Source organism: Bos javanicus, chromosome 1 (genome assembly GCF_032452875.1).
Source record: "Bos javanicus breed banteng chromosome 1, ARS-OSU_banteng_1.0, whole genome shotgun sequence".
Lineage (NCBI taxonomy): Eukaryota > Metazoa > Chordata > Mammalia > Artiodactyla > Bovidae > Bos > Bos javanicus.
In genome coordinates, this window is record NC_083868.1 from 144,778,809 (window position 1) to 144,797,353 (window position 18,545).

The following is an 18,545-nucleotide window of genomic DNA, read 5'->3' on the forward strand; positions in this document are numbered from 1 at the left end:
GGAGAAAACAGGCAGAGGTCCGGAGAGTCCTTCTGGCCTCACAGCTGAGGAGGGCGGCAGTGGCACTTGACCTCGGAGTCTTGCGGTCACCGGCCTTGCGCAGGTGGAGGCCCCAGGCTTGCCCAGCTGCCCTGGCGGACGACCAGTGGCCCAAGTGCCTTCAATAATTAGTTTTCCCTACCCAACTATTGTGTGTTGAGTAGACGTGCTGCTTCGAGTTGCTTATTCCGCTTCGGGACGTGGCACTTCTACAAATGCTTGCCGTCCGGGGTGCAAACGTTCTTGGTGTAGCTGTTCAGGAGCCAGTGGATACAGACAAGAGTCCGCGTACTGCCCGGCTGCAAGAAGCTTTCACTGCCTCACGGCAAACCCACCGACCACCACCCCCAACCGCTCATCTGGACTGGCTTCTGCTCGCATCCAGGGCGCCCCTGGGGCCGTGACCCCACCTCCTCCTCCTCCCAACTCGTCCCGACCAGACCCCGCACAGGCCGGATGCACCTTCGCGTCCCGCTCCCGGCGCGCCCTCCAGTGCGGGGATTGTGTGGACCCGCTCGCTTTGTCCAGGGCTTCATGCTTTAGGGCGGGGTGTCGTGGTGCGGGCCCCGCCGGGTTTTCCGCTTCTCGCGTCCCACCCGGGTCCCCGGAGCCCATCCCCACCCTGGCGCCGCGTCCTCCCGATCCTCCGCGTACTACCGGCAGGGTTCTGCGGGGCATGCGTGCGCGCGCCCTCCTGCGCCTTGGCGTCGCTCCCCGGCGTGCGCGCGGCCGGCGGCGGGGGCGGTGGGAGGGCGGAGCCGATGCTGGGGGCGGAGGGCGGAGGCTGAGGCAAAGGCTGAGGCGACGGCTGAGGCGGCGGCCGGTCTGGCCGCGCTCGGGGGCGCGCTCGGGAGCGCGCTCGGGGCCGCGCCAGGCCACGGCCAGCGCGCCGCAGCCCCCGGCGCCCGAGCAGAGTCCCGCGGACTCGCTGTCCGAGCCCAGGCGTTGAGCTGCGCGGAGCTGAGCGGCCCGCGGCTGAGGTGAGGCGCGCTGGCGGGGGCGGCAGGGCGGCGGGGTCTGGGGGGACGGCGGGGCTCGGACACCGCGGGCGGACACCACGGCCCGACCACGCTGCCGGGCAGCGCTGGGCAGCGCCGCGACCGCGTTTATGTAAGCGCCGCCGGGCAGGTGGTGAGGCCGCGCCGGGCGTGCGGCTCGAGCGGGACCCGTGCTGCCCCGAGCCCTGTCCGGAGGGGCCGCGGCCGCCCGCCAGGGGAGGCTTCGCCTAGGACGGCCCCGCGTCTCCTCCCCGGGCGCCGCATAAGCGCGGGATGCGCTGCGCTGCGCCGCGCCGCGCCGCGGGATGGAGGGAGGCTGCGTTCCCAGAGTGAAGCTGCGCCCCGGCGCGTGTACACCGAACCCGGGATGGAGGGGAGCCTGCGCCCCCGGGGACAACCCTGTCCCCTCCCCGGGGGTGCTGTTTCTGCTCCGGATGCGCTGCGCCCTAGGGAGGGAAGGCTGCTCCTGGGACGGCCCCCGGGTCCCCTTCGGGAGAGCGCCGTGTCCGCGCGGGGTGCCCTGCGCTGCGCAGAGGGGAGAGGCACCCCCGGGGGAGGTTGCGCCCCCGGGGAAAGGGAGGCTGCGCCAGGGCGGCCCGCGTCCCCTCGCTAGGGCGCAGTGTCCGCGTGGGATGCTTTTCGCCGCGGGCGTCGCGGGGCGGGGAAGTTCCCGCTGGTGCCCGGCGTCTGAGGCTACTGGGGGCTCGAGGTGAATTCTGTCGTGCTCAGGTCTGCAGTAGGAAAATCACCGAGCTGTGAACGGGTCTGGGGGAAGGTGTCAAGATGGGCTGTGGACGCTACAACGGGTGGGAGTCCCAGTATACAGACTGGAGAACCTGAAATGTGTTCTAATACCGATTTATATATGCGAGACCCACAGCGCCGTGTTTGGTTCGCAGTTCATATTTTTAGCCAGCAGGTTTGGGTTGTTACTAATGATAAGGGCGTTTATTTATTTATTTTTTTCCCCAACACAAGCAATAGTGGTTAGCATTCAGCCCTCTAAGTATAAGGAAAACTGGCTTGGTTGTCAGACTTACTTTTCTACTCTTAGTGCCCTAATTGAGATGATGATCAGTTAAGTTTTGAGAATAGGAATATTTATTTACCTCTCTTTAATCTCTCCTAAATTTACAGTATATTTTATTCCTTCAAAAGGTGCCACCTAGAGCTACAGTTTCCAAAACCTGGGATGTGTTAGGAGCAGTTCCAGCAGTGTCTTTTGATACCGTGGTTTCTCTGAGGCTGAGATTCCTTTACCTGCTTGCTGAGGGTTTCCCTGAGGGGAAAGGGAGAAGGAAAATGCAAAGGTTGGCTGGTACCCTTCCTCTTGGGTGTGAGAAGTTGCTGTCCTCCCTGCAGGGTCCCTCCAGGGACAGGGTCCCCTCCCCATGCCACCCACAGCAGGGCCTGTAAAGTATTGGTTGAGAGCGGCTCAGCTGGGTGGTGAGCCCGCCCTTCTGGGGTGGAGGCAGGGACTGACCCCTGCTTTGCAGGGAGAACTTTATCTCTGAGTGGCATCCTGTTTGACATCTGAATGTTCCTGAGACTGAGTGTATTCAGGGACATCTTCAACAAAAATTGAAGCTGTAAGTGGAAGGGGAAAAAAAAAAGGCTTTCTGCAGGGGGCAGTGGTGAAAAGAAAATTGGTCCAGCTCTGAGAAAGTGATGACACATGGCTCTGGAGATGCAGCATGCTCATGAGGTCAGTTCTGACCTGGGAGGTGAAGGACGGACAGTTAGCTAGTAACAGCTTCCTCAAGAAATTTCTCAGCCTATAGGCGAATCCAGTCCTCCGTAAATTTACAGGTTGTAAAAGTATCTCAACTGCTTTTAGGTTGGAGTAGGAACATTCTTTAAATTTATATTTATCTGGTGAACGAATGAAGCAGACTGATTCACTTGGCAGGTACTTATCTGTGTCGTGCTGCTCACTGTTTTAGGCTCCTTCGATACAGTGCTGAACAAATGAGGCAGAGTTCAAAAAAGCTTGAAAGCTGGCAGTTTGTTTTACTAAACTGTGTTATAGTATTACATTTTAAAAGTTACATCTGTACTTTTAGTTATAAAATTTTAAAATGTATACTATTGAAATTTTTATTTATAGATGTGAAAGTATGAGCATGCATATGCACAAAGGTATAAACACATAAGAAAACCCCATTCCACTCCACCCCAGCCACTCGGGTCCCTGCCACTGCTGTGGTCATTTGACTGTGGATTGTCCCAGCAGTAGTCAAAATATTCATGATTATGTGTATGTTTTAATATAATTTTTAATATCTGCTAAAAGTACTGCAGTGAATTTTTTTTATATATTAGTGTGCAAACAAAATCCACTAATCATTTTTTATTAATTGTCAAAATTCCTTAGCTGTAAGGTTTATTTAAGAGCTGGTTTGTATTCCCTTGAATGCTGTGATGAGCTATGTAAGTACTTAGCACCAAGGAATTTATTTAAATATTTAGGTTGGAGATAGTTAGAAAGTACATTTTCAAGATTAATAGGTGAAGTTATCCAGCCTATAAAAAACTTGTTTAAGAAAAATTGTTGGAGGAATTCCCTGGAGGTGTCAGTGGTTAGGACTTGGTGCTTCCACTGCTGCTGCTGCTGCTAAGTCACTTCAGTCGTGTCCAACTCTGTGCGACCCCATAGACGGCAGCCCACCAGGCTCCCCGTCCCTGGGATTCTCCAGGCAAGAACACTGGAGTGGATTGCCATTTCCTTCTCCAATGCATGAAAGTGAAAAATGAAAGTGAAGTCGCTCAGTTGTGTCCGACCCTCAGCGACCCCATGGACTGCAGCCTTCCAGGCTCCTCCGTCCATGGGATTTTCCAGGCAAGAGTACTGGAGTGGGGCGCCATTGTCTTCTCCATCCCACTGCTGAGGCCCTGAGTTTGATCCCTGGTAAGGGAACTAAGATCCTGCTATACGAGTGGTGGAGCAAAAAAAAAAAAAAAAGTCAATCTTCATATGAAACTGAAGAGCTTAGAGAGGTCAGATTTTATTGGAAAACTTGATGTTTTTTTGTGTCAGATTTCTAAACACAAATTTCCGAATCTGAAATTTGGTGTGATAGAAATGCCTGTGTGTACTAAGTCACTTCAGTCATGTTTGACTCTTTGTGACCCCATGGACTATAGCCCACCAGGCTCTCATGTCCGTGGGATGCTCCAGGCAAGGATACCAGAGTGGGTTACCATGCCCTCCTCCAGGGGATCTTTCCAACCCAGGGCTGGAACCTGCATCTCTCTTGTCTCCTGCATCGGCAGGCAAGTTCTTTACCACTAGTGCCCCTGGTAATGCTGCTGTTGAAAAAAAGAAAAAACAGAAAAAAACCTTTAAAAAGTGTGTTCCTAATATGTGAGGTAGGAAAGACAATTTCATTTAAAAATTGTAAGTTGAAGTCATTAAGATTTTCTTGTTCCGAGAGTGACTTTTCTTTCCGAGGTTACGTTTTGCTTGGAGTGTGGACAGAGGTGTTCACCTGGCCTTGCTGTATTCTTGGTCGTCTGATTAGTACTGCCAGCTGCTCTCCTGTATGTGTGTGTTGTGTTCTAGGAGTGTACCAAAAAACGAGTTTGGTTTTCAGTTTGTGTTTGTGGTGGATTTAAAATGAAGACAGGGCAGGAAGTTGGGGGAAGTAGCTGAGAGGGCCTGGTATTCTTTCGGAGAGTGCAGTGATGCTCTGTTTGCATGGAGGGCAGTTTCGCTTCATTCCCATGCTCATCCCACAAGTGTTTACCACGTGCCAGGTCCTGTTCTAGGTGCTGGAGACAGAGCGGTAAACACGGAAGGGTAGTCCCTGCCCTCAGGGGTTCACATTCTGGAGGAGACAAGGATCGTAAACTCCAGCTCCAGCCCTAAGTCCTGGCCAGAGAAAAGCACAATTCGAAATGATACGTGCACCCCAGTGTTCACTGCAGCATAATTTACAGTAGCCAAGACATGGGAGCAGCCTAAGTGTCCGTGGACAGAGGAATGGACAGAAAGATGTGGTACACGAATACAAGGGAATGTTACTCAGCCATCAGAAGGAACGAAATAATGTCATTTGCGGCACATGGATGGACCTAGAGATTATCATATCAAGTGAACTGTCAGGCAGAGAAAAACAGATATTGCATGGTATCCCTTATATGTGTAGTTAAAAAGAGAGATACAAATGAACTTATTTACAAAGCAGAAATGGATGGCCAGACATAGAAAACAAAACTATGGCTGGTTACTAAAGGGGAAAAGTAGGGGGAGGGATAGATTAGCAGTTTGGGATTAACACACACGCTGCTGTATATAAAATAGATAACCAACAAGGGCCTACTTACTGTAGGGCACAGGGAACTCTTCTCAATGTTCTGTAATCACCTATATGGGAAAAGAATCTGAAAAAGAATAGATGTATGCTTATGTATGAGTGAATCACTTTGCTGTACATCTGATATTAACATATCTTTGTAAATTAACTATATTCCAATGTAAAATTTACAAAGTCCTGAGTGCCCTGCTGGGATGGGGATGGGGCTAGCAGGCTGGGAGGTCTATGGGGAGAGCTCAGGGTGGAGGGAGCTGGGCGCCGCCTGGCTGGGCGCTGGTGAAGGAGGTTCTGGACTCACAGGTTGGCCCCAACGTCCCAGCTTCCTGTCCTGTGCTGACGATAGCCAGGAGCCCAGTGTGGCCTGGAGGGAGGGAGGGAGGGAGGGAGGCAGGAAGTGAGCCCAGAGCCTGGCGGCTGGCTGTGGCTTGCGGAACCTGGCTTGGGGTGTGGAATTTAGACGGTAGTCTCAGCCTTGCTGGGGCTGCCTGCCTGCCTGCTTGCAGTCCCCGTTGGCGTCACAGTTTTGGACAACAGATGACACGATCTGCTTTCTCTTTGAAAAGAATTGCTCTGGCCATTATGTAGCAGTGTTTATTGGGAGCTTGTGGTGTGCCAGGCCATTTAAGCACTTCACATATATTAATTAAATTCTTGTGATCATCTGTAAGGCATGCAGTACTCTCAGTCTCCCACATTGCTGCTGCTGCTAAGTCACTTCAGTCGTGTCCAACTCTTTGCGACCCCATGGACTGCAGCCTATCAGGCTCCTCCGTCCATGGGATTTTCCAAGCAGGAGTACTGGAGTTGCGCCATCGCCTTCTCCGGTCTCCCACATTATGTGTACGTAAAGCTCGGTGCAGGGAGACCACAGATCAGGGGCCAAGGGCGGACTCCCCCGTCCCTGCCCCGGGCTGGAGGGGAGCAGCCCGGCCATGGTGACCTGCTGGGTCACCGATTTCGGCATCATTTTGTACTGAATCAGAAAATGCTGCCCATGTGCCTGTGACACAGTGCTTTCCTGTCACTTGTGTGCGTGTGCTCACTTACACCCACTGAGATAGCTTTCAGACTTTACGAATAGACTTTTAAAACCATCCCAGTCTCATTTGATGTAGAAGGAAAATGAAAGTGAAATAAGGTGATTATACAATTGTGTTTCACCTTTAGCATTCAGTTCCTCCGAGTTGGCGCCGTGGCTGGGTGCGCTGTGCTGTCACCATCTGTTGAGAGAAGAGCCCTTCTTGACTGTCCCGCTGCCGTCTCTGGGGCGCGTCCAAGCTTCGGGACACACGATCCCAGAGGCTGGGAGCTTTCTGTCCTACCAGCAGGTGTTAAGGAGAGGTTTCCGGTCCTCGAATGGTTTGTGGACTGACCCGTTGACGGGGTAGGGAGCTCACAGGGTAGGGAGCTCCTTCAGTCATGCCTCCTCGGAACTGCTGGGCTTGAGTGACTGCTCAGCCCCCACCCCACCTCAAAGTCGCGATAATGAGGGAAAACTCGGGTCTTAGGGCCCAGAAGCCCTGGCATATTTGCTGGTGGGGATTGCTGGCAGACTCTGAGGTGGAACAGCCCAGAAACGCCCCCAGGTGCTGGCTGGCAGAGCAGCCAGCCAGCGGAGCTGTCTCTGACCCTGGCCCACCAGCTGTGTCAGCCTGTGCTCCCTCTGCCGCCGTCCAGTGCTGCAGTTTTCTCTTCTGTAGATTAGGAGGAATGGCAACGCCTGGTCCTCCATGGCCCGTGGGTCGATAGCCAAGCTGATGTAAAGGGCCTGAAACAGTATTTCACTGACGGAATTTAGGAGGGTTTACTCTGCTTGTTATCTTTGTGATCAGTCATTGAGTGGAGGTGTGTGGGTCGGCGCAGAATTTTAGGGTTGGGTTCAAGGAGAGGCTCGGGGTCATTTGTATATTGCTGGTGTTTGAGACTATAGGCTGGGCCCTGGGTGTAGACAGGGTGAGGACTGAGCCTGGGAGCTTTGGGTCCACAGAGGAGGAGGGTTTGGGGTTTAATAAGAGGCGGTGCCCTGTGGTGGGTGGAGAGCATCAGGTGTGGAGGACCCCCAGGAGGGGCCAGAGTAATGGGACAGTGACTGGAGGGTTGTGGGCTCAGGGAGCTTTTACTGTTAATTTTCAGGTAGAGTGATTGTTGTGTGTCCTGGGGCTGATATGACAGATTTCTAGCAAGAGGGGAAGTGGCCAGGGTGGAGTGGCAGGGCAGTACAGCCCCCCCACCCCACCACCCCGGAGCGAGGCGGGACTTCTGTGCGTGGGAGCCTCCGAGAATATTGCTAAGAGACACACTGCCCCTTTGAAAGGAGGGCATAAAATAAAATATAATTTTGTGCTCAGTCCAGGAACCTTGGGAACTGTGCTGTAGGACTTAGGATCTAGTTTCTTATTAGCTTGTGGTGCCAAACATACCTTGGGGTATCCTTACAGAAAGATACATGTGGAAATGGCATTTTTCTTTATTAAAAATATTCACTTGTCTCTAGAAGTACCATTAACTCAACTAGAAGTGCTGGCACCTTTATTCACCAAATCCAGTCCTGCGCAGAGGGCTAACCAGACTTGGCTTCTGGTTTGCCCTTTATTTGTCTGAAAGCTCTCGAGGGAGGTGCGCCGGAGCCGGCTGCCCCCACCGCCCGGAGGCTGGCACTGTTGCTTTGGGCCGTGTGGGCTGAAGCTCCCCTGAGGCAGCAGTGTTCACTTCCAGTTGCCTGGTGAAATGGTAGAACATCTGCCCTGTGTGTTGATTTGTACTCTGTGTGGTTATTTGGGGTTTTTAGGTTTTGGAGTTCCAAAATGTCAGCCTTCTCAGTGGTTCAGTCAATAGGATGAAACACACGAGTCCCCCCGACCCCTTGTCCTCAGGCCGTGGGGGAGCCGAGGGGGAGCTGGTCATGTCCCCCTGCCCTCTGTGGACGTGGAGGTTTGGCTGGGGACATTCTCTGGCCAGACTCGTGGAGGGGGACACTCTCTGCCTCTGGGAGCCAGCCTTCCTGTGGGACGACCCAGCCAGGTGGAGGTGGGGGGCAGACACCCTGCCCCAACGTGGTGGCCACTTATCAGAGTGACTGAGGGAGGCCAGCAGCCTCCATCGGGTTATGTGTGGTGATGCCAGCTGTGGGGGCTCTCCTGGGCCTGGGAAGGGCCTGCAGAGAGGGGCGAGGGGCCCTGGAGCAGGACAGGGGGCCGTGGTGGAGGACAGACCTGGCTGGAGCCGTGTGGGGCCGCTGGGGAGGAGGGGCAGAGATGTCCACGGAGTCAGCAGGGTTTGGTGACGCAGGGGGTCTGGGGGGCGGGGTCCAGGAGGGTTAAGAAGGGTTCTTGGAGCTGTGGATCCGATGCCGCTGAGGCCAGAGGGTCCGAGGTGGGGAATCTCAGTCATGGACGTCAGCTTATGGTGGGTTTGGTTTGAGTCTGCACCTCACTTCCCCCTGCTGTGAGGTGTGCAGAGTATTTCTTTGTACATACTTAGGTGTGATCTGTAGACATAACATGCATTGTTTGTGAAAGGCAGGCACGTGTGTGCTTACACTTCTGTGGGGCAGGACTTTGCTTCCATCAGCCTTTCCTCACAGTAGATGTTTCATTGCCCCTATTTTTCAAATCAGGAACTGGCAGAAGAGGCTCAGTAACTTCCTGGGAAAGCGGAATAATTTAATTTTATTATTATTAATAACTTAATAATATTTAGCTGACATTTATTAAGTTCCTGCTATGTGTCAGGTGTGGTAGAACCAGTTTAATCTCGTTTACTCCTGAAGGTAATTTCAGAAGGTTCCTGTTCTATGGAACCATGGTTGTCCCCTTTTACCTGGCTCACCTGAGTAGCTACCTTACAGCCTCCGCTCCATTCCCGCCTGCCCTACCCACTTCTCCCTTCTCCCTGTCCGTTCTTGACCAGCAGCCAGATTCAAGCCTGTACTAGAGCCCTGTACCTGCCCCCACCTCAGGCCTCCTCTCCTGCCCTCCCCTCTGGCCACCCCCTCCAGCTGTCCCATGGCTTCACTCCTCCATGCCCTTGCCTCCCCCTCTCCCCTGCTGTGGGCCCTTCAGCCTGTTCTGTTCATCTGCCCTCCCCCCTCCCCCCTCCTTTTACCAGCCTGCCTGGCAGAGTGGAGGCCTCAGGAAGGCAGGGATCTTAATTCTGTCTTTATCCTAAGGGCCCAGAACAGTGCCTGGCAGATAGAGGCACTAATCACAGTTTGCTGAATGAATGAATAAGTTTTTCTCACTTGCAATGTAGATAGTAGAATCCGAAACAAGGCTGTCTGCCTCTGAAAATATATTTTTTTCCACCCGAGCATACTGCACCCCCAGCTGCCCTCCCCCCACCAATGGGTCCCATTGTACTTGGTGAATCAGTCATATATTTACGGCCCATATGTCTGTGTTATCTCCAGATTTCTGTGCTTTTCTCTGTAGAACAGAAACATTTACAAAACATTCAAACTTGTTCTGAAACTATCAAGTGCAATATAGCAGTTAAACACAGAGTTCTCAACTTGAAAAAAAAATAGCTCTGTTCTGCTAACCCCTTTCAGGTGGTGGATTGAAATGCATTCTCATAAGAACTAACAGTATCCGTTGTAGAGAAGTGATATTCCTAACTACATCTTGATGAAAGTGAGGATACTTTGAATAATTCTGGGAGATTTCAGAAAAGCAGCCAAATAAAATGAAGTAGATTCACGGTGGAGGCTCAGAGGGTTTAAAAGTTGGAAGGAACGTCATGTAAGAGCTGTTTGGCAGGGGGGCCAGTGGTAGGGGGTACCGGAATGGGGCGCTGGCACTTGGTCCAGCCCCACTGCCACGTGGTGGGCTCCTCCCGCGTCTCCTCCGCAGGTCCTTGAGTGTAAAGGGTGGTCAAGCTGGCGATGTCCAAGGTCACGCTATTCCTAGAAAGCTGTTGTACCTGGGAGTCAGGTGACAAATTCTGAGTGCTCTGAGAGTTGACAGCTCTCAGTCAGCTGTCAACAAGTGTTTGTCAACAACAGCCCTGTGAGGATAGCACGGGGTGCCAGTCACCCAGTGACTGTGCATGCACAAGAGCCTGGGCTCGGCATGAGGCGTCCTGTCACCTCCCGGACCCACAGCTTTCCTGAAGGAGGGCGAGGAGGGCTTCAGGACACAGGACTGGTCTCTGGGACATCCCGATGACCCCGTCTCTTGTTTTCTCAGTCTCTGGGGACGAGACTGGATTGTACTCTGTCACATCTGACTCTGTGACACCAAGGCCCATAGTCCTCCAGGCTCGTCTGTCCATGGATTCTCCAGGCAAGGATACTGGAGTGCTGGGGAGTCCAGATGAGCCCTCTCTCTATTTTCTCAGTCTCTGGGGACGAGACTGTATTAGTTGTTGAATTAAATTGGGTGAGGATTGGGTTTTCAGGTTTTCACAGTGATGCTTTCTACTCTTTAATTTTACCCTCCAGTGAAACCAAGGGTATTGATGACATTTCCACAGGAAAAGCAGGTGCTGTGTGACCCGGCCAGTGCCCCTCGAGTTCTCCCTGAGCACAGCTGGGAAGGAGGCGCTTGATGGCTTTCAGCATTTCTCTCTGAAAGCCTCACTGTAGGAAAAGCAGGGCTTTCCCTTCAGGTCACCAGGGCTTTGAGCCACACACTAGCCGTGTAGCTGGGTAAGGTGTTCAGGACTCGTGGGGCCAGAGCTCTGCTGGGAGCAGCTGGGGAGGGAAGTGCTGCATGGCCGGCGTGTGCTATTCACGGGCACAAACCCCAGGAGCCCGCCCAGCCTCACTGGAGGGGGAGAGAAGCCACACAGATGGACAGATGGTGCACACCGTCAGCCTGTGGCCTGCATGTCCAGGCTGTGGCCTGCTTGGAGGTCGTGGGCAGGAAGTACAGGGACTGGCAGGGCCTGGGGAAGCTTTGCTTTCTTGCTTTAAAAGCTAGCGTGAGCTTCACCCCCGGTAAGTGGACAAGTCAGCGCTTTTCATGAATTCTGAGTTGTGCAGCTAGTACCACAGTCCAGTTTTAAAACGTCGCCGTCACCCCAAAGTGCCCCTTGTGTCTGTGGTCAATTCCTGTTCCCACCTCCAGCCGTGGGCAACCACTGATCCGCTTTCTGTTTATCTAAGTGTGCCTTTTCTGAGCATTTCACGTAAATAGAATCGTGCAGCCTGGAGTCTTTTGAATCAGGCTTCTTTCGCCTCACGTGACTTTTTTGGGGTTCGCCTGTGCTGTAAGTGGATCAGTGGTTTGTCCCTTTTAGTGGTCGACTAGGACTCTGCTGCGTGAGGGGCACATGCCTGTATTACCCTCCACCAGGGACGGGCGTTTGGATGCGTTCTGCCTCTTGCCTCTGTGAACAGTGTGCTCTGAGTGTTAGCGGGTGCATCTCTGTGGGAACCGGCTCTCGGGTGGGGTTGGGATGATGGCACAGCCGCTCTCGGGACCCCAGGGACACTCAGGCCTGTCGCTGCGAGGGGCACTGCGCGTCCGGAGCAGTGTGGACCCGTTAATTCTGGGATGAAGTACTGTGATGTGATGGCGCCCTCGGGGCCGAGTGTTGGGCCAAGGAGCCCTTCCCAGTGTTCGTCTGGCTTTTCCTTTCATTCATCAGAAGCCGTCTAGGAGGAACTCTGAGGTTTGTTAAAATCCACACCCTGCCTGCAGACACCATGGGCTTCATGCTTTGACACTGCAGTCCTCTTCTAGGAATTCAGCCCGAGGACACACCGCTAATAAGATGGAAATACAGATGGAAGTGACCTAACTGTGCAGTCAGGGGCAGGCAGATGGGCTCTGGGTGACCACACCATAACGAGCTATGTGGAGGTGTTGGTCTCTGATCTGAGGCGATTTCCAGAACATACAGGAAGGGAGTTGGGCCAAGCACTGGAGCGTGGCCAGTGAGCACCCTTGAAGTGAGCAAACGTGTATCTGTGCCTTCGTGCGGAAGGGACACCAAAAAGGAAAGCCAGGGCGAGTGGGGTGGGGCCCCGGCCGGTGGGAAGGAGCGGGGACACAGGAGGGTAGAGGGCTGGCCGGGGCTTCTCTGAGCGACCCTCTCAGTACAGCCCAAGTCTGGGAACCACAGACCCCAAGACAAAATAAATGAGCGTCAGCCAGGATGTGCGGGACCCAGAATGGAACACAGACAGAACCAAAGCTCCGTGTAGGACAGACAGTCATGGAGCTACAGTGGGGGTGGGGAGGGATTAGCTGGATTTTGGAAAACAAACTTTTCTGGGTTCTGTAAGGGCTGCACACCATCTGTCTCTCTATCTCTCCCAGCGCCAGGTTAGTGGTGCAGTGTTCACAAAGGTGGGACAGCCAGTGTGTGGTAGGGACAGGATCCGGAAGGAAGGTGCGGACGAGGGGAGGGGACAGAGGAACCTGGGCACTGGGCTGGAAGCAGGTGTCAGTGTGCACAGATGGGCAGAGAGAATAAATGTCAGAGCCCAGGCCACTCAGCTCCTCAGCCAATCCCCCAAGGACAGTCAGGGGCTCTTCCGATCAGAGAAGCAGGGCTCCTCTAAGAAGATGCAACTGAAAGCCCTAGGTGCAGGAAGCAAGGAGGAGCCCGGAAGGGACCGGCCCACACGGAGGGGGTGGGGCAGAGCTGGTGGGTCTGAGCGAGGACCTTCATGGCGATGGCGTGGCTCATAACCTGTAGAATAAAGTAAAGCCCATCACTCCATGCTGGTGCACGTAAGCAGCAGTCAGTAAGCAAGGAGAGGGGAACCAAAGAGTTCCAGCTAAGCAACGGGGAAGGAATGAAGACACAGGATCACCGAGAGGCAGACACCAGGGTAATAATTACTTTAGGCAGGGCTCGGGACTCATGCTAAATTAGTGAGAGTTTGAGGAGAAACAGGATATTTGTCTCGTCTCAAAGTATCTGTTCCCCAAGTTACTTATTTATTGAAAAGGGAAAAGCAGTAACTTTAGAGTGGAGAGAGTCAGCAAGACACCACCCCACCCGATGATCTGGGCAGTGTCACCTGTGATAAGACAGGTCACCCTCGTGCCCTCCCTCCTGCTTGGGCACGGGCACAGTGCAGGCCCGCCCCACAGAGGACGTCCCCAAAACACCAGGCCAGGCCCTTCACATGTCCACATCCCGAGAGACCAGGCAATTGAGGGGGTCTCGGCCTGGAGGGGCCTAAGGAGACAGGGAAGCGTGTGTATGGTCCTAACTCTGTCCCAGGGGAGGGTCAGTGTCGTCTCAACGAGAAACTCATGCCTTCTTACCAGAAGTTCTGGCCATCTGGACCAGGCATGGAGCATTCTGGAGACGTGTGACCTGCACCCTCAGCAGAGGGGCATGGCTCTTTCCAAAGTGGGAGCATCAGGGTGGCCTGGACCCAGTGGGCAGAGACCCTGTGACCCAGAGGCAGTGACCTCCAGAGGCACAGGTAGGGACTTCTCAGCAGCAGGAGGGTTGTCCTGGATTGTTCTTGATCTTTTGATTTTATTATTTTTTCCAAAGTGAAGTGAAAGTCGCTCAGTCATGTCCGACTCTTTGCGACCCCATGGACTATACAGTCCATGGGATTCTCCAGATCAGAATACTGGAGTGGGTAGCCTTTCCCTTCCCCATGGGATCTTCCCAACCCAGAGATCGAACCCAGGTCTCCTGCATTGCAGGCGGATTCTTTACCAGCTGAGCCACAAGGGAAGCCCAAAGAGAAATTTAAAAATTTTAAATGTTCAGATTTGCCAGTCTTTTCCTTTATGACTTGGTTTTGAATCTGCCTGAGAACACTGTCCTGTTTCAGGAGTCATTCTTCTTCCAGCAGTTTTCTGTTGTTTTCCACACAGCCTGTTAATCCACGTGAAATCTGCTTCTGTACCGTTTGAGGCCAGGATCTAATATTTTTTCTGGTTGGCTAGCCAGTTGCCTCAGTTGTTGCTTGCTCTGCCTTTTGCCCAGTGTTCAGAAATGTATTTAGTATTGTATTAGTCATTGTATCCTGACTAAATTTATTTAATTTGCTATTTAACTTGCTATTTATTTTAATGTTTTCTCTCTCTTAGAATGTGTCTCTTCTCTCCCCCTTGTCCTGTGTGCCTTTGAGACATGGTGTGCATACTGTGAGGTACCTGCAGGGCTGTGCTGATCGATGTTTAACAGATGGTTTTCTTTGGTGCTGGTGCTGGTGTAAAAAGCCCTGATTTGTAGCATTTGCCAATTTCCGCAGCGTAAATCTTCTCACCATCACCTATTTCAGGATACTGATGAGCTATTGGCTGATGGTCCTGAGATATAACAGTCCTCTCGAGCTGGTAGGAGCTGGCCCAGCTGCCAAGTTTGGTGGGCAGCCTGCTGACTGATGGCCACACCCATGTGGCTCATGGGACCATCTCAGACATCCTCTGTGCTTCCTGGCCGTCCACTGGCAGCCACGCCCTAGGTCTAACCTTAGTCACCCGGGGTCCTTGCCCCGTCTGGAGCCCTGGCATTCTTTCCTGTGTTCACAGCTCCTCTCTCCCACCGGCCACCTCGTATAGAAAAGGTAAGACATTGGGTCACAGTGAGCTCTGTTGAAGAATTGAACATTGGACTCATGATTACTATTGTGGCACTAACTTTACTAGAAAACAGTGAGGGTTCTCGGATAGTGACTTTCTTTAAATCTGAGGGGTTGCTAGCATGTTATAATCATGCAGCTTTTCATCTTCCTTAGTATTAATTAGGGCCTTTTCCCTTCATTTATTTGTTCAGTCATTCAGTCGGCATTTAATGAACATCCACCAGTGTCAGGTATTTGGGTGCCAAAGGTATAGCAGTGAATAAAAGACTCAGTCTCTGTCTTCATAGTGGGCTTCACCAGTGGCACAGTTGGTAAAGAATCTGCCTGCATTCAGGAGCCATGAGATGCGGGTTCGATCCCTGGGTCAGGAGGATCCCCTGGAGGAGGGCACGGCAACCCACTCTAGTATTCTTGCCTGGCGAATCTCACGGACAGAGGAGCCTGGCAGGCTACGGTCCATGGGGCCGCAGAGTTGGACATGACTGAGCAACTGAGCACGCACGCGCTCTTTCTTCATAGAGCCCAAGTTCTGATATACCTTTAAGTTGTGTGTTTTTCTGATCTGATCATCCTTGTGAGTTTTCTCCTTAGACATCCACTTGTCTTTGCCGCTGGTGTTATCTTAAATCAACCCTAAATTAGTCCAATTCCTTCCACTGCTCCAGTTTTGAAATCCCCTGCTTCGATGCTAGTTGACATTACCTTAACTACTTATACAGCAGTTTCTACTTTTACCAAAATCTCACCAGGAAAAGGGAAAGAATTGCATCTGGTGACTTTTACGTTAGGAAAGATCAGTGTTTTTAAAGGGTTTGGTCAGTAGACTAATTGAAGAAGTTTAGTGAAATGACGTTCTTTATGGCCTGTTGTCCGAGGAGGAACCGGGGATGAGCTGGTGGTCTTCCACTACAGTTCTGGTTGGGGGGCACAGGTGTCCACGGGCTGCTCCCCAGCACCGTGGTCTCATCTCACTCTGGACAGCATCAGGGTGTATGGGGCTGTGCCCTGGCAGCTCGGCTGCTCTGAGGGTGGGAGCCCAGCCACCGATCCTTGTTAGACATTCACTGGGAGCTCTGGAACCAGGCGAGGTGGAGGAGGTGGGGGCCAGGTCCCTGTGCCCATGGGCCACAGGCCAGGAGAGAGGAGGCTTCTGTGGGGAGGAGGAGCGAGAAGACCTTGATTGTGAGCAGCCGGCCTGGGGGCAGCTGGAAAATTAGGGTGCAGCCGGCGGGCCTTGCCAGTTTACCTCCCCATCTCTGCTAAGCTGATTGTGATTTCTGTTTTTCAATCCTTTGCACAATTAGTTTGTCTTTAATTGAAAAGTCAGTATTTCATTTTAATAAGAACAATCAGTTGTAGTTTATTTATTCAGGATCTTAAAAGACCTCAGAGATCAACTTTGCTGCCTCTCCGGGAGGATATGAGGAAGTCAGATGTGTGAAAGAACAGCATGGGTAGGCCTTGGCTCCTGGCCCCTGAGTGTCCGTCTGCACAGAAGAACCTTCCAAGAAAGGACGGGTCACTCTGCTGCCAGCTGTTGGTCCAGAGGTGTGGTCTGGCCCTCAGTGTCAAGGATGGACAGAACCTCCGAGAGCCTTCTGCCATGGGTGACTTGTGACCATTAGTAAACGCTCCGCGAGCTGGCTCTCCTTTCTCTTCTGACTGTATTGCAGCTGGCTTATGAAGAGGATTTACTATAAAAATGGATGTGACGGAAAGTGTTTTTCATGGGATTAAATATATTTTGGTGGGGGTATAGCTACACCTTGGAATTTAGTCTTTGAAAGTAACAATTCTGGGGGTGCAGGCTTAATCTGAAGGTTGAATCCTCACAGACTACCTTTAAATCTTAGAATCAGAATTCAAGAACCCTTGTCAGAAATAATTTTCCATTGTTGTGGTCCTATTGGATTTTTAAATGGATACATCTTATTTATCTGTACTTAAACGTATAAGTCAGATACTAATAGTATCACAGAATATGAAAACAAAACATCCTTCTGTAGATACCAGAAGAATGGACGAGTTAGAGGTTGTACCAGACACAGCGGATGAGGTGGGGGAGATCAATGAGGCTCCAATGGCTCAAACCTAACTCTTGTGTCCTTATTTAATGTGTCTTAGTGAGTAGAGCCTCTCCCTACTGTGAAGTGGCAGCCATTCATCACTACACATTTGTATTCTTGGTTCTTTTTCCCGAAGCTGGATCCAGGGTCCTGGAGATGCCGAAACCACCGTCACTGAGTTTCCTAAAGCTGAGGGAATCTTTGTCCTGCTTCCTAGAGTCCACGAGGTGGTCTGTTCCAGGCCTGTGACACCCTTCTGGGGAGTCTCAGATTGCCCCCACCCCTGTGTTTACACAATAGGCACAATGAAAACCAGGAAACCGAGGCTCTGAGATAAGTAAGGTCTTTGGGAGGAAGGAAGCTTGGCTCCCGACACCCTGTGCGGTCACACCCACCCGCACGTGACTCTGGCCAAGAAGGACCTCGAGACCCTGGCTGCTGGGCGCTGGGCACGGAGGTGGGGGCAGCCGCTGGAGGCTGGCCTCCTTCCCACTTCCCGGGCAGCTCCAGAGCTGGACCTGGGCTGTGGGGCCCTCTTACACCCTGGGCGCTGCTGTCCCGGGGCAGCTCCCCTCCGGTTGGCCATTTTCCAGACGCACTGGCATCCCTGACTATCAGTTGGGAGAGAGAGAAGCGGGACCTCTCACGGTGCCACCTTTGGAGCCCCCCTCTCTGTCCTCTGACTCTGCAGCCCTGGGACCAGCCTTGCCCTCCACGGGGAGGCTCGGTGGGCAAGCTCAGGGCTGCGGTCTCACTGCGAGGGCACAGCCACCCCTGGGAGGAGGCCCTGGGGCCCAGGGCCTGGGGAGGTACAGGCCTAGTTGGGGAATGCAGGGTACAGGCAGGCCTCCTGGATTTCTCAGTCACAGTCCGGAACCTCCTTCCTCCATGTCCTTCCTGCTGGGCACCTTGGGGCTGGGCTTCGTGTCCCCGCTGTACACGGTGCCCAGAAGAGGTTTGATACAATCTGATGAAATAACTTGCCTTCCGGCGTTTCATAGGACAATCTTTTTAGTTGCCTTCTCAACTTGTGACTCATCTGAGTATTTGTATTGCTCAATGTGATTGCAACGCTTTTATTCAAAGCATTCTTAGAGGTGGTGCCTTGTTTTTAGCATATAGTGTCTTTTTTGTTAAGATGAGTTTCTGGTGATTTTGTATATAAAAAGTGAGGCTCTTTTCCGAAATGGAATAAATCAAATGATTTGTTCAGAAATGTCCAGAAGTAGGTTTCACAACTCTGAGAGCAGCTGGGTTTAAACACAGTCTTTAATGTGTCTCATTAAAGGCCCAGGAGAGCAGCCAGTGCAGGGCCGCTTGCCTGTCTTTATCGAGGGCGGGGCTTCCCAAAGGCTGTAGCCTCCTTTGGAGCCAGTGCTGGTTTAGTGCTGAAATCACCTTTAGGGTGGGAAATCTTTCGGTAAAGTTTGGAAAGCTTAGGCTTCGTTCCCCAGGGTGCTTTGGAGTTGTGGGTTGGGGTGATAACCTGCTTTGGATGGTTCGCCTCCACTGCCGCCAAGTGCCCCACTGCCGTCTGGGCTGGTGTGGTCACTGGTCGGGACACCCCCTGCCCGGAGAAGCAGCCCCAGCGTGTCTGCTTTGGTGGGGCCTGTCCCCT

General features: G+C 52.6%; 1 protein-coding gene across 6 annotated transcripts in view; it reads left to right on the forward strand.

Annotated features, from left to right (window-relative positions):
- The first annotated feature begins 852 nt into the window (after positions 1-852).
- Positions 853-18,545, forward strand: part of ADARB1 (adenosine deaminase RNA specific B1) — a 116,780-nt gene continuing 99,087 nt past the window's right edge. For 2 of the 6 annotated variants that reach the window (XM_061423496.1, XM_061423506.1), the window contains exon 1: positions 868-1,019. The gene's annotated coding sequence lies outside the window, so the exon portion shown is untranslated. Of the gene's footprint in view, positions 1,020-18,545 lie in introns of all 6 variants that reach the window. The other 4 variants (XR_009737558.1, XM_061423483.1, XM_061423520.1 and 1 more) reach the window with 4 other exon arrangements.